We start from the raw sequence: 12,500 nt of genomic DNA, 5'->3' as shown, positions 1-12,500 counted from the left end.
TGATGCTTGATCTGCAAGTCGAGTTTTCAAATCGTGTGTTCAACCGGCAGTTACCTGTTCCAATCAGCAGAGTAGAAATTAGTTTGCTGTTGAATGCTGCCTTTGCCTGCACAATGTGTGCTGAGATTATCTGTGCAATATGCACTCCGCAGCATGAATAAACGCAATGCCTTTTGAAATGCATGGATTGCACTCAACAAAACGTTGCATTTTCTTTTCATGCCAAGCATTTTGCATGAATGCATTGCAATGCTAACACACGTTTTACCTGGCAAGACTGAAGTACAATCTGTGCTGAACAGTTTGAAACAGAAACAGCTATTTGAGAACCCATAGCCTCAACGGCATCTGTGTGAATTGCTCTGCATCGATAATTAACAGACCGTAAATAGGTGAAACTGACGCTGTGAATGCAAAAATTTCAATCCAAAGTGTAATGTTGGAGTTGATTTTGTACATTTTGAGGAATGTTTCAAATGGGCGATCGTAGTTGATTCCATGGTGAAATGGTGATCACTCTGGACTCTAAACTCTAGCAATCCTCGTTCAAATCTCAGGGGAGCCTGAATGTTTGTTGTCCCAGCTGCTGGAAATTCAGGTCAAACAAGTAAAAAACTGCAGGTTTGCAGTTTTGTTGCCTTTGACATTGATGCTTGATCTGCAAGTCGAGTTTTCAAATCGTGTGTTCAACCGGCAGTTCCCTGTTCCAATCAGCAGAGGAAAAATTAGTTTGCTGTTTCATGCTGCATAATGTGTGCTGAGATTATCTGTGCAATATGCATTCCTCAGGATGAATAAATGCAACGCCTTTTGAAATGCATGCAGTACATGGTTTGCACTCAACAAAACGTTGCATTTTCTTTTCATGCCAAGCATTTTGCATGAATGCATTGCAATGCCAACGCACGTTTTACCTACCAAGACTGAAGTACAATCTGTGCTGAACAGTGTGAAACAGAAACAGATATTTGAGAAGCCATTGCCTCAACGGCATCTGTGTGAATTGCTCTGCATCGATAATTAACAGAGCGTAAAGAGGTGAAACTGACGCTGTGAATGCAAAAAGGACAATCCAAAGTGTAATGTTGGAATTGATTTGGCAGATTTTGAGAAAGCTTTCAAATGTTTTGGCATAGTTGGTTCCATGGTGTAATGGTGAGCACTCTGGACTTTGAATGCAGCGATCTGAGTTCAAATCTCGGTGGAACCTGAATGTTTGTTGTCCCAGCTGCTGAAAATTTGCACCAAGCATGTAGAAGGCTGCTGTTTGGTAGTTGTGTTGCCTTTGTCATTGATGATTGATCTCCAAGTCTAGTTTTCAACCGGCAGTTAGCTGTTCCAATCAGCAGACTAGAAATTAGTTTGCTGTTGAATGCTGCCTTTGCCTGCTCAATGTGTGCTGAGATTATCTGTGCAATATGTACTCCGCAGCATGAATAAACGCAATGCCTTTTGAAATGCATGGATTGCACTCAACAAAACGTTGCATTTTCTTTTCATGCCAAGCATTTTGCATGAATGCATTGCAATGCTAACACACGTTTTACCTGGCAAGACTGAATTACAATCTGTGCTGAACAGTTTGAAACAGAAACAGCTATTTGAGAACCCATAGCCTCAACGGCATCTGTGTGAATTGCTCTGCATCGATAATTAACAGACCGTAAATAGGTGAAACTGACACTGTGAATGCAAAAATATCAATCCAAAGTGTAATGTTGGAGTTGATTTTGTAGATTTTGAGGAATGTTTCATATGGGCGACCGTAGTTGTTTCCATGGTGAAATGGTGAGCACTCTGGACTCTAAACTCTAGCAATCCTGGTTCAAATCTCAGGGGAGCCTGAATGCTTGTTGTCCCAGCTGCTGGAAATTCAGGTCAAACAAGTAAAAAACTGCAGGTTTGCAGTTTTGTTGCATTTGACATTGATGGCTTGATCTGCAAGTCGAGTTTTCAAATCGTGTGTTCAACCGGCAGTTCCCTGTTCCAATCAGCAGAGGAAAAATTAGTTTGCTGTTTCATGCTGCATAATGTGTGCTGAGATTATCTGTGCAATATGCATTCCTCAGGATGAATAAATGCAACGCCTTTTGAAATGCATGCAGTACATGGTTTGCACTCAACAAAACGTTGCATTTTCTTTTCATGCCAAGCATTTTGCATGAATGCATTGCAATGCCAACGCACGTTTTACCTGCCAAGACTGAAGTACAATCTGTGCTGAACAGTGTGAAACAGAAACAGATATTATGAGAAGCCATTGCCTCAACGGCATCTGTGTGAATTGCTCTGCATTGATAATTAACAGACCGTAAAGAGGTGAAACTGATGCTGTGAATGCAAAAAGGACAATCCAAAGTGTAATGTTGGAATTGATTTGGCAGATTTTGAGAAAGCTTTCAAATATTTTGGCATAGTTGGTTCCATGGTGTAATGGTGAGCACTCTGGACTTTGAATCCAGCGATCCGAGTTCAAATCTTGGTGGAACCTGAATGTTTGTTGTCCCAACTGCTGAAAATTTGGACCAAGCATGTAGAAGGCTGCTATTTGGCAGTTTTGTTGACTTTGTCATTGATGCTTGATCTGCAAGTCGAGTTTTCAAATCGTGTGTTCAACCGGCAGTTACCTGTTCCAATCAGCAGAGCAGAAATTAGTTTGCTGTTTCATGCTACCTTTGCCTGCACAATGTGTGCTGAGATTATCTGTGCAATATGCACTTCGCAAGAGGAATAAAAGCAACGCCTTTTGAAATGCACGCAGAGCATGGATTGCACTCAACAAAAAGTTGCATTTTCTTTTCATGCCAAGCATTTTGCATGAATGCATTGCAATGCCAACGCACATTTACCTGGCAAGACTGAAGTACAAGCTGTGATGAACAGTGTGAAACAGAAACAGCTATTTGAGAAGCCATTGCCTCAACGGCATCTGTGTGAATTGCTCTGCATCGATAATTAACAGACCGTAAATCGGTGAAACTGACGCTGTGAATGCAAAAAGGACAATCCAAAGTGTAATGTTGGAATTGATTTGGAAGATTTTGAGAAAGCTTTCAAATGTTTTGGCATAGTTGGTTCCATGGTGTAATGGTGAGCACTCTGGACTCTGAATCCAGCGATCCGAGTTCAAATCTCGGTGGAACCTGAATGTTTGTTGTCCCAGCTGCTGAAAATTTGGACCAAGCATGTCGAAGGCTGCTGTTTGGCAGTTTTGTTGCCTTTGTCATTGATGCTTAATCTGCAAGTCGAGTTTTCAAATCGTGTGTTCAACCGGCAGTGAGCTGTTCCAATCAGCAGAGCAGAAATTAGTTTGTTGTTTAATGCTGCCTTTGCCTGCACAATGTGTGCTGAGATTATCTGTGCAATATGCACTCCGCAGCATGAATAAACGCAATGCCTTTTGAAATGCATGGATTGCACTCAACAAAACGTTGCATTTTCTTTTCATGCCAAGCATTTTGCATGAATGCATTGCAATGCTAACACACGTTTTACCTGGCAAGACTGAAGTACAATCTGTGCTGAACAGTTTGAAACAGAAACAGCTATTTGAGAACCCATAGCCTCAACGGCATCTGTGTGATTTGCTCTGCATCGATAATTAACAGACCGTAAATAGGTGAAACTGACGCTGTGAATGCAAAAATATCAATCCAAAGTGTAATGTTGGAATTGATTTGGCAGATTTTGAGAAAGCTTTCAAATGTTTTGGCATAGTTGGTTCCATGGTGTAATGGTGAGCACTCTGGACTTTGAATCCAGCGATCCGAGTTCAAATCTCGGTGGAACCTGAATGTTTGTTGTCCCAACTGCTGAAAATTTGGACCAAGCATGTAGAAGGCTGCTATTTGGCAGTTTTGTTGACTTTGTCATTGATGCTTGATCTGCAAGTCGAGTTTTCAAATCGTGTGTTCAACCGGCAGTTACCTGTTCCAATCAGCAGAGTAGAAATTAGTTTGCTGTTTAATGCTGCCTTTGCCTGCACAATGTGTGCTGAGATTATCTGTGCAATATGCACTCCGCAGCATGAATAAACGCAATGCCTTTTGAAATGCATGGATTGCACTCAACAAAACGTTGCATTTTCTTTTCATGCCAAGCATTTTGCATGAATGCATTGCAATGCTAACACACGTTTTACCTGGCAAGACTGAAGTACAATCTGTGCTGAACAGTTTGAAACAGAAACAGCTATTTGAGAACCCATAGCCTCAACGGCATCTGTGTGATTTGCTCTGCATCGATAATTAACAGACCGTAAATAGGTGAAACTGACGCTGTGAATGCAAAAATATCAATCCAAAGTGTAATGTTGGAGTTGATTTTGTAGATTTTGAGGAATGTTTCAAATGGGCGACCGTAGTTGATTCCATGGTGAAATGGTGAGCACTCTGGACTCTAAACTCTAGCAATCCTGGTTCAAATCTCAGGGGAGCCTGAATGCTTGTTGTCCCAGCTGCTGGAAATTCAGGTCAAACAAGTAAAAAACTGCAGGTTTGCAGTTTTGTTGCCTTTGACATTGATGCTTGATCTGCAAGTCGAGTTTTCAAATCGTGTGTTCAACCGGCAGTTCCCTGTTCCAATCAGCAGAGGAAAAATTAGTTTGCTGTTTCATGCTGCATAATGTGTGCTGAGATTATCTGTGCAATATGCATTCCTCAGGATGAATAAATGCAACGCCTTTTGAAATGCATGCAGTACATGGTTTGCACTCAACAAAACGTTGCATTTTCTTTTCATGCCAAGCATCATGCATGAATGCATTGCAATGCCAACGCACGTTTTACCTGGCAAGACTGAAGTACAATCTGTGCTGAACAGTGTGAAACAGAAACAGATATTATGAGAAGCCATTGCCTCAACGGCATCTGTGTGAATTGCTCTGCATCGATAATTAACAGACCGTAAATCGGTGAAACTGACGCTGTGAATGCAAAAAGGACAATCCAAAGTGTAATGTTGGAATTGATTTGGCAGATTTTGAGAAAGCTTTCAAATGTTTTGGCATAGTTGGTTCCATGGTGTAATGGTGAGCACTCTGGACTCTGAATCCAGTGATCCGAGTTCAAATCTCGGTGGAACCTGAATGTTTGTTGTCCCAGCTGCTGAAAATTTGGACCAAGCATGTAGAAGGCTGCTGTTTGGCAGTTTTGTTGCCTTTGTCATTGATGCTTGATCTGCAAGTCGAGTTTTCAAATCGTGTGTTCAACCGGCAGTTACCTGTTCCAGTCAGCAGAGTAGAAATTAGTTTGCTGTTTTATGCTGCCTTTGCCTGCACAATGTGTGCTGAGATTATCTGTGCAATATGCACTCCGCAGCATGAATAAACGCAATGCCTTTTGAAATGCATGGATTGCACTCAACAAAACGTTGCATTTTATTTTCATGCCAAGCATTTTGCATGAATGCATTGCAATGCTAACACACGTTTTACCTGGCAAGACTGAATTACAATCTGTGCTGAACAGTTTGAAACAGAAACAGCTATTTGAGAACCCATAGCCTCAACGGCATCTGTGTGATTTGCTCTGCATCGATAATTAACAGACCGTAAATAGGTGAAACTGACGCTGTGAATGCAAAAATATCAATCCAAAGTGTAATGTTGGAGTTGATTTTGTAGATTTTGAGGAATGTTTCAAATGGGCGACCGTAGTTGATTCCATGGTGAAATGGTGAGCACTCTGGACTCTAAACTCTAGCAATCCTGGTTCAAATCTCAGGGGAGCCTGAATGCTTTTTGTCCCAGCTGCTGGAAATTCAGGTCAAACAAGTAAAAAACTGCAGGTTTGCAGATTTGTTGCTTTTGACATTGATGCTTGATCTGCAAGTCGAGTTTTCAAATCGTGTGTTCAACCGGCAGTTCCCTGTTCCAATCAGCAGAGGAAAAATTAGTTTGCTGTTTCATGCTGCATAATGTGTGCTGAGATTATCTGTGCAATATGCATTCCTCAGGATGAATAAATGCAACGCCTTTTGAAATGCATGCAGTACATGGTTTGCACTCAACAAAACGTTGCATTTTCTTTTCATGCCAAGCATGATGCATGAATGCATTGCAATGCCAACGCACGTTTTACCTGGCAAGACTGAAGTACAATCTGTGCTGAACAGTGTGAAACAGAAACAGATATTATGAGAAGCCATTGCCTCAACGGCATCTGTGTGAATTGCTCTGCATCGATAATTAACAGACCGTAAATCGGTGAAACTGACGCTGTGAATGGAAAAAGGACAATCCAAAGTGTAATGTTGGAATTGATTTGGCAGATTTTGAGAAAGCTTTCAAATGTTTTGGCATAGTTGGTTCCATGGTGTAATGGTGAGCACTCTGGACTCTGAATCCAGCGATCCGAGTTCAAATCTCGGTGGAACCTGAATGTTTGTTGTCCCAGCTGCTGAAAATTTGGACCAAGCATGTCGAAGGCTGCTGTTTGGCAGTTTTGTTGCCTTTGTCATTGATGCTTGATCTGCAAGTCGAGTTTTCAAATCGTGTGTTCAACCGGCAGTGAGCTGTTCCAATCAGCAGAGCAGAAATTAGTTTGTTGTTCAATGCTGCCTTTGCCTGCACAATGTGTGCTGAGATTATCTGTGCAATATGCACTCCGCAGCATGAATAAACGCAATGCCTTTTGAAATGCATGGATTGCACTCAACAAAACGTTGCATTTTCTTTTCATGCCAAGCATTTTGCATGAATGCATTGCAATGCTAACACACGTTTTACCTGGCAAGACTGAAGTACAATCTGTGCTGAACAGTTTGAAACAGAAACAGCTATTTGAGAACCCATAGCCTCAACGGCATCTGTGTGATTTGCTCTGCATCGATAATTAACAGACCGTAAATAGGTGAAACTGACGCTGTGAATGCAAAAATATCAATCCAAAGTGTAATGTTGGAGTTGATTTTGTAGATTTTGAGGAATGTTTCAAATGGGCGACCGTAGTTGATTCCATGGTGAAATGGTGAGCACTCTGGACTCTAAACTCTAGCAATCCTGGTTCAAATCTCAGGGGAGCCTGAATGCTTGTTGTCCCAGCTGCTGGAAATTCAGGTCAAACAAGTAAAAAACTGCAGGTTTGCAGTTTTGTTGCCTTTGACATTGATGCTTGATCTGCAAGTCGAGTTTTCAAATCGTGTGTTCAACCGGCAGTTCCCTGTTCCAATCAGCAGAGGAAAAATTAGTTTGCTGTTTCATGCTGCATAATGTGTGCTGAGATTATCTGTGCAATATGCATTCCTCAGGATGAATAAATGCAACGCCTTTTGAAATGCATGCAGTACATGGTTTGCACTCAACAAAACGTTGCATTTTCTTTTCATGCCAAGCATCATGCATGAATGCATTGCAATGCCAACGCACGTTTTACCTGGCAAGACTGAAGTACAATCTGTGCTGAACAGTGTGAAACAGAAACAGATATTATGAGAAGCCATTGCCTCAACGGCATCTGTGTGAATTGCTCTGCATCGATAATTAACAGACCGTAAATCGGTGAAACTGACGCTGTGAATGCAAAAAGGACAATCCAAAGTGTAATGTTGGAATTGATTTGGCAGATTTTGAGAAAGCTTTCAAATGTTTTGGCATAGTTGGTTCCATGGTGTAATGGTGAGCACTCTGGACTCTGAATCCAGCGATCCGAGTTCAAATCTCGGTGGAACCTGAATGTTTGTTGTCCCAGCTGCTGAAAATTTGGACCAAGCATGTCGAAGGCTGCTGTTTGGCAGTTTTGTTGCCTTTGTCATTGATGCTTAATCTGCAAGTCGAGTTTTCAAATCGTGTGTTCAACCGGCAGTGAGCTGTTCCAATCAGCAGAGCAGAAATTAGTTTGTTGTTTAATGCTGCCTTTGCCTGCACAATGTGTGCTGAGATTATCTGTGCAATATGCACTCCGCAGCATGAATAAACGCAATGCCTTTTGAAATGCATGGATTGCACTCAACAAAACGTTGCATTTTCTTTTCATGCCAAGCATTTTGCATGAATGCATTGCAATGCTAACACACGTTTTACCTGGCAAGACTGAAGTACAATCTGTGCTGAACAGTTTGAAACAGAAACAGCTATTTGAGAACCCATAGCCTCAACGGCATCTGTGTGATTTGCTCTGCATCGATAATTAACAGACCGTAAATAGGTGAAACTGACGCTGTGAATGCAAAAATATCAATCCAAAGTGTAATGTTGGAGTTGATTTTGTAGATTTTGAGGAATGTTTCAAATGGGCGACCGTAGTTGATTCCATGGTGAAATGGTGAGCACTCTGGACTCTAAACTCTAGCAATCCTGGTTCAAATCTCAGGGGAGCCTGAATGCTTGTTGTCCCAGCTGCTGGAAATTCAGGTCAAACAAGTAAAAAACTGCAGGTTTGCAGTTTTGTTGCCATGACATTGATGCTTGATCTGCAAGTCGAGTTTTCAAATCGTGTGTTCAACCGGCAGTTCCCTGTTCCAATCAGCAGAGGAAAAATTAGTTTGCTGTTTCATGCTGCATAATGTGTGCTGAGATTATCTGTGCAATATGCATTCCTCAGGATGAATAAATGCAACGCCTTTTGAAATGCATGCAGTACATGGTTTGCACTCAACAAAACGTTGCATTTTCTTTTCATGCCAAGCATCATGCATGAATGCATTGCAATGCCAACGCACGTTTTACCTGGCAAGACTGAAGTACAATCTGTGCTGAACAGTGTGAAACAGAAACAGATATTATGAGAAGCCATTGCCTCAACGGCATCTGTGTGAATTGCTCTGCATCGATAATTAACAGACCGTAAATCGGTGAAACTGACGCTGTGAATGCAAAAAGGACAATCCAAAGTGTAATGTTGGAATTGATTTGGCAGATTTTGAGAAAGCTTTCAAATGTTTTGGCATAGTTGGTTCCATGGTGTAATGGTGAGCACTCTGGACTCTGAATCCAGTGATCCGAGTTCAAATCTCGGTGGAACCTGAATGTTTGTTGTCCCGGCTGCTGAAAATTTGGACCAAGCATGTAGAAGGCTGCTGTTTGGCAGTTTTGTTGCCTTTGTCATTGATGCTTGATCTGCAAGTCGAGTTTTCAAATCGTGTGTTCAACCGGCAGTTACCTGTTCCAGTCAGCAGAGTAGAAATTAGTTTGCTGTTTTATGCTGCCTTTGCCTGCACAATGTGTGCTGAGATTATCTGTGCAATATGCACTCCGCAGCATGAATAAACGCAATGCCTTTTGAAATGCATGGATTGCACTCAACAAAACGTTGCATTTTATTTTCATGCCAAGCATTTTGCATGAATGCATTGCAATGCTAACACACGTTTTACCTGGCAAGACTGAATTACAATCTGTGCTGAACAGTTTGAAACAGAAACAGCTATTTGAGAACCCATAGCCTCAACGGCATCTGTGTGATTTGCTCTGCATCGATAATTAACAGACCGTAAATAGGTGAAACTGACGCTGTGAATGCAAAAATATCAATCCAAAGTGTAATGTTGGAGTTGATTTTGTAGATTTTGAGGAATGTTTCAAATGGGCGACCGTAGTTGATTCCATGGTGAAATGGTGAGCACTCTGGACTCTAAACTCTAGCAATCCTGGTTCAAATCTCAGGGGAGCCTGAATGCTTGTTGTCCCAGCTGCTGGAAATTCAGGTCAAACAAGTAAAAAACTGCAGGTTTGCAGATTTGTTGCTTTTGACATTGATGCTTGATCTGCAAGTCGAGTTTTCAAATCGTGTGTTCAACCGGCAGTTCCCTGTTCCAATCAGCAGAGGAAAAATTAGTTTGCTGTTTCATGCTGCATAATGTGTGCTGAGATTATCTGTGCAATATGCATTCCTCAGGATGAATAAATGCAACGCCTTTTGAAATGCATGCAGTACATGGTTTGCACTCAACAAAACGTTGCATTTTCTTTTCATGCCAAGCATGATGCATGAATGCATTGCAATGCCAACGCACGTTTTACCTGGCAAGACTGAAGTACAATCTGTGCTGAACAGTGTGAAACAGAAACAGATATTATGAGAAGCCATTGCCTCAACGGCATCTGTGTGAATTGCTCTGCATCGATAATTAACAGACCGTAAATCGGTGAAACTGACGCTGTGAATGGAAAAAGGACAATCCAAAGTGTAATGTTGGAATTGATTTGGCAGATTTTGAGAAAGCTTTCAAATGTTTTGGCATAGTTGGTTCCATGGTGTAATGGTGAGCACTCTGGACTCTGAATCCAGCGATCCGAGTTCAAATCTCGGTGGAACCTGAATGTTTGTTGTCCCAGCTGCTGAAAATTTGGACCAAGCATGTCGAAGGCTGCTGTTTGGCAGTTTTGTTGCCTTTGTCATTGATGCTTGATCTGCAAGTCGAGTTTTCAAATCGTGTGTTCAACCGGCAGTGAGCTGTTCCAATCAGCAGAGCAGAAATTAGTTTGTTGTTCAATGCTGCCTTTGCCTGCACAATGTGTGCTGAGATTATCTGTGCAATATGCACTCCGCAGCATGAATAAACGCAATGCCTTTTGAAATGCATGGATTGCACTCAACAAAACGTTGCATTTTCTTTTCATGCCAAGCATTTTGCATGAATGCATTGCAATGCTAACACACGTTTTACCTGGCAAGACTGAAGTACAATCTGTGCTGAACAGTTTGAAACAGAAACAGCTATTTGAGAACCCATAGCCTCAACGGCATCTGTGTGATTTGCTCTGCATCGATAATTAACAGACCGTAAATAGGTGAAACTGACGCTGTGAATGCAAAAATATCAATCCAAAGTGTAATGTTGGAGTTGATTTTGTAGATTTTGAGGAATGTTTCAAATGGGCGACCGTAGTTGATTCCATGGTGAAATGGTGAGCACTCTGGACTCTAAACTCTAGCAATCCTGGTTCAAATCTCAGGGGAGCCTGAATGCTTGTTGTCCCAGCTGCTGGAAATTCAGGTCAAACAAGTAAAAAACTGCAGGTTTGCAGTTTTGTTGCCTTTGACATTGATGCTTGATCTGCAAGTCGAGTTTTCAAATCGTGTGTTCAACCGGCAGTTCCCTGTTCCAATCAGCAGAGGAAAAATTAGTTTGCTGTTTCATGCTGCATAATGTGTGCTGAGATTATCTGTGCAATATGCATTCCTCAGGATGAATAAATGCAACGCCTTTTGAAATGCATGCAGTACATGGTTTGCACTCAACAAAACGTTGCATTTTCTTTTCATGCCAAGCATCATGCATGAATGCATTGCAATGCCAACGCACGTTTTACCTGGCAAGACTGAAGTACAATCTGTGCTGAACAGTGTGAAACAGAAACAGATATTATGAGAAGCCATTGCCTCAACGGCATCTGTGTGAATTGCTCTGCATCGATAATTAACAGACCGTAAATCGGTGAAACTGACGCTGTGAATGCAAAAAGGACAATCCAAAGTGTAATGTTGGAATTGATTTGGCAGATTTTGAGAAAGCTTTCAAATGTTTTGGCATAGTTGGTTCCATGGTGTAATGGTGAGCACTCTGGACACTGAATCCAGCGATCCGAGTTCAAATCTCGGTGGAACCTGAATGTTTGTTGTCCCAGCTGCTGAAAATTTGGACCAAGCATGTAGAAGGCTGCTGTTTGGCAGTTTTGTTGCCTTTGTCATTGATGCTTGATCTGCAAGTCGAGTTTTCAAATCGTGTGTTCAACCGGCAGTTACCTGTTCCAGTCAGCAGAGTAGAAATTAGTTTGCTGTTTTATGCTGCCTTTGCCTGCACAATGTGTGCTGAGATTATCTGTGCAATATGCACTCCGCAGCATGAATAAACGCAATGCCTTTTGAAATGCATGGATTGCACTCAACAAAACGTTGCATTTTATTTTCATGCCAAGCATTTTGCATGAATGCATTGCAATGCTAACACACGTTTTACCTGGCAAGACTGAATTACAATCTGTGCTGAACAGTTTGAAACAGAAACAGCTATTTGAGAACCCATAGCCTCAACGGCATCTGTGTGATTTGCTCTGCATCGATAATTAACAGACCGTAAATAGGTGAAACTGACGCTGTGAATGCAAAAATATCAATCCAAAGTGTAATGTTGGAGTTGATTTTGTAGATTTTGAGGAATGTTTCAAATGGGCGACCGTAGTTGATTCCATGGTGAAATGGTGAGCACTCTGGACTCTAAACTCTAGCAATCCTGGTTCAAATCTCAGGGGAGCCTGAATGCTTGTTGTCCCAGCTGCTGGAAATTCAGGTCAAACAAGTAAAAAACTGCAGGTTTGCAGATTTGTTGCTTTTGACATTGATGCTTGATCTGCAAGTCGAGTTTTCAAATCGTGTGTTCAACCGGCAGTTCCCTGTTCCAATCAGCAGAGGAAAAATTAGTTTGCTGTTTCATGCTGCATAATGTGTGCTGAGATTATCTGTGCAATATGCATTCCTCAGGATGAATAAATGCAACGCCTTTTGAAATGCATGCAGTACATGGTTTGCACTCAACAAAACGTTGCATTTTCTTTTCATGCC

At 41.6% G+C, this 12,500-nt stretch overlaps 10 non-coding genes across 10 annotated transcripts; all 10 read left to right on the top strand.

Annotated features, from left to right (window-relative positions):
* The first annotated feature begins 1,138 nt into the window (after positions 1-1,138).
* trnaq-uug (transfer RNA glutamine (anticodon UUG)) lies at positions 1,139-1,210 on the top strand. The gene has a single exon. It is a non-coding gene; the product is annotated as a tRNA-Gln (tRNA).
* Positions 1,211-2,419: 1,209 nt separating this feature from the next.
* trnaq-uug (transfer RNA glutamine (anticodon UUG)) lies at positions 2,420-2,491 on the top strand. Its single transcript has one exon. It is a non-coding gene; the product is annotated as a tRNA-Gln (tRNA).
* Positions 2,492-3,073: 582 nt separating this feature from the next.
* Positions 3,074-3,145, top strand: trnaq-cug (transfer RNA glutamine (anticodon CUG)). The gene has a single exon. It is a non-coding gene; the product is annotated as a tRNA-Gln (tRNA).
* Positions 3,146-3,719: 574 nt separating this feature from the next.
* trnaq-uug (transfer RNA glutamine (anticodon UUG)) lies at positions 3,720-3,791 on the top strand. The gene has a single exon. It is a non-coding gene; the product is annotated as a tRNA-Gln (tRNA).
* A 1,221-nt stretch (positions 3,792-5,012) lies between these two features.
* trnaq-cug (transfer RNA glutamine (anticodon CUG)) lies at positions 5,013-5,084 on the top strand. Its single transcript has one exon. It is a non-coding gene; the product is annotated as a tRNA-Gln (tRNA).
* Positions 5,085-6,305: 1,221 nt separating this feature from the next.
* On the top strand, positions 6,306-6,377 carry trnaq-cug (transfer RNA glutamine (anticodon CUG)). Its single transcript has one exon. It is a non-coding gene; the product is annotated as a tRNA-Gln (tRNA).
* Positions 6,378-7,598: 1,221 nt separating this feature from the next.
* On the top strand, positions 7,599-7,670 carry trnaq-cug (transfer RNA glutamine (anticodon CUG)). Its single transcript has one exon. It is a non-coding gene; the product is annotated as a tRNA-Gln (tRNA).
* Positions 7,671-8,890: 1,220 nt separating this feature from the next.
* trnaq-cug (transfer RNA glutamine (anticodon CUG)) lies at positions 8,891-8,962 on the top strand. The gene has a single exon. It is a non-coding gene; the product is annotated as a tRNA-Gln (tRNA).
* Positions 8,963-10,183: 1,221 nt separating this feature from the next.
* Positions 10,184-10,255, top strand: trnaq-cug (transfer RNA glutamine (anticodon CUG)). The gene has a single exon. It is a non-coding gene; the product is annotated as a tRNA-Gln (tRNA).
* A 1,221-nt stretch (positions 10,256-11,476) lies between these two features.
* Positions 11,477-11,548, top strand: trnaq-cug (transfer RNA glutamine (anticodon CUG)). The gene has a single exon. It is a non-coding gene; the product is annotated as a tRNA-Gln (tRNA).
* Positions 11,549-12,500: the final 952 nt, after the last annotated feature.

This window comes from Pristiophorus japonicus, unplaced genomic scaffold (genome assembly GCF_044704955.1).
Source record: "Pristiophorus japonicus isolate sPriJap1 unplaced genomic scaffold, sPriJap1.hap1 HAP1_SCAFFOLD_99, whole genome shotgun sequence".
Classification (NCBI taxonomy): Eukaryota; Metazoa; Chordata; class Chondrichthyes; family Pristiophoridae; genus Pristiophorus; species Pristiophorus japonicus.
Note: the sequence above shows the minus strand (reverse complement) of the source record. Positions and strands in the feature narration are given on the sequence as shown.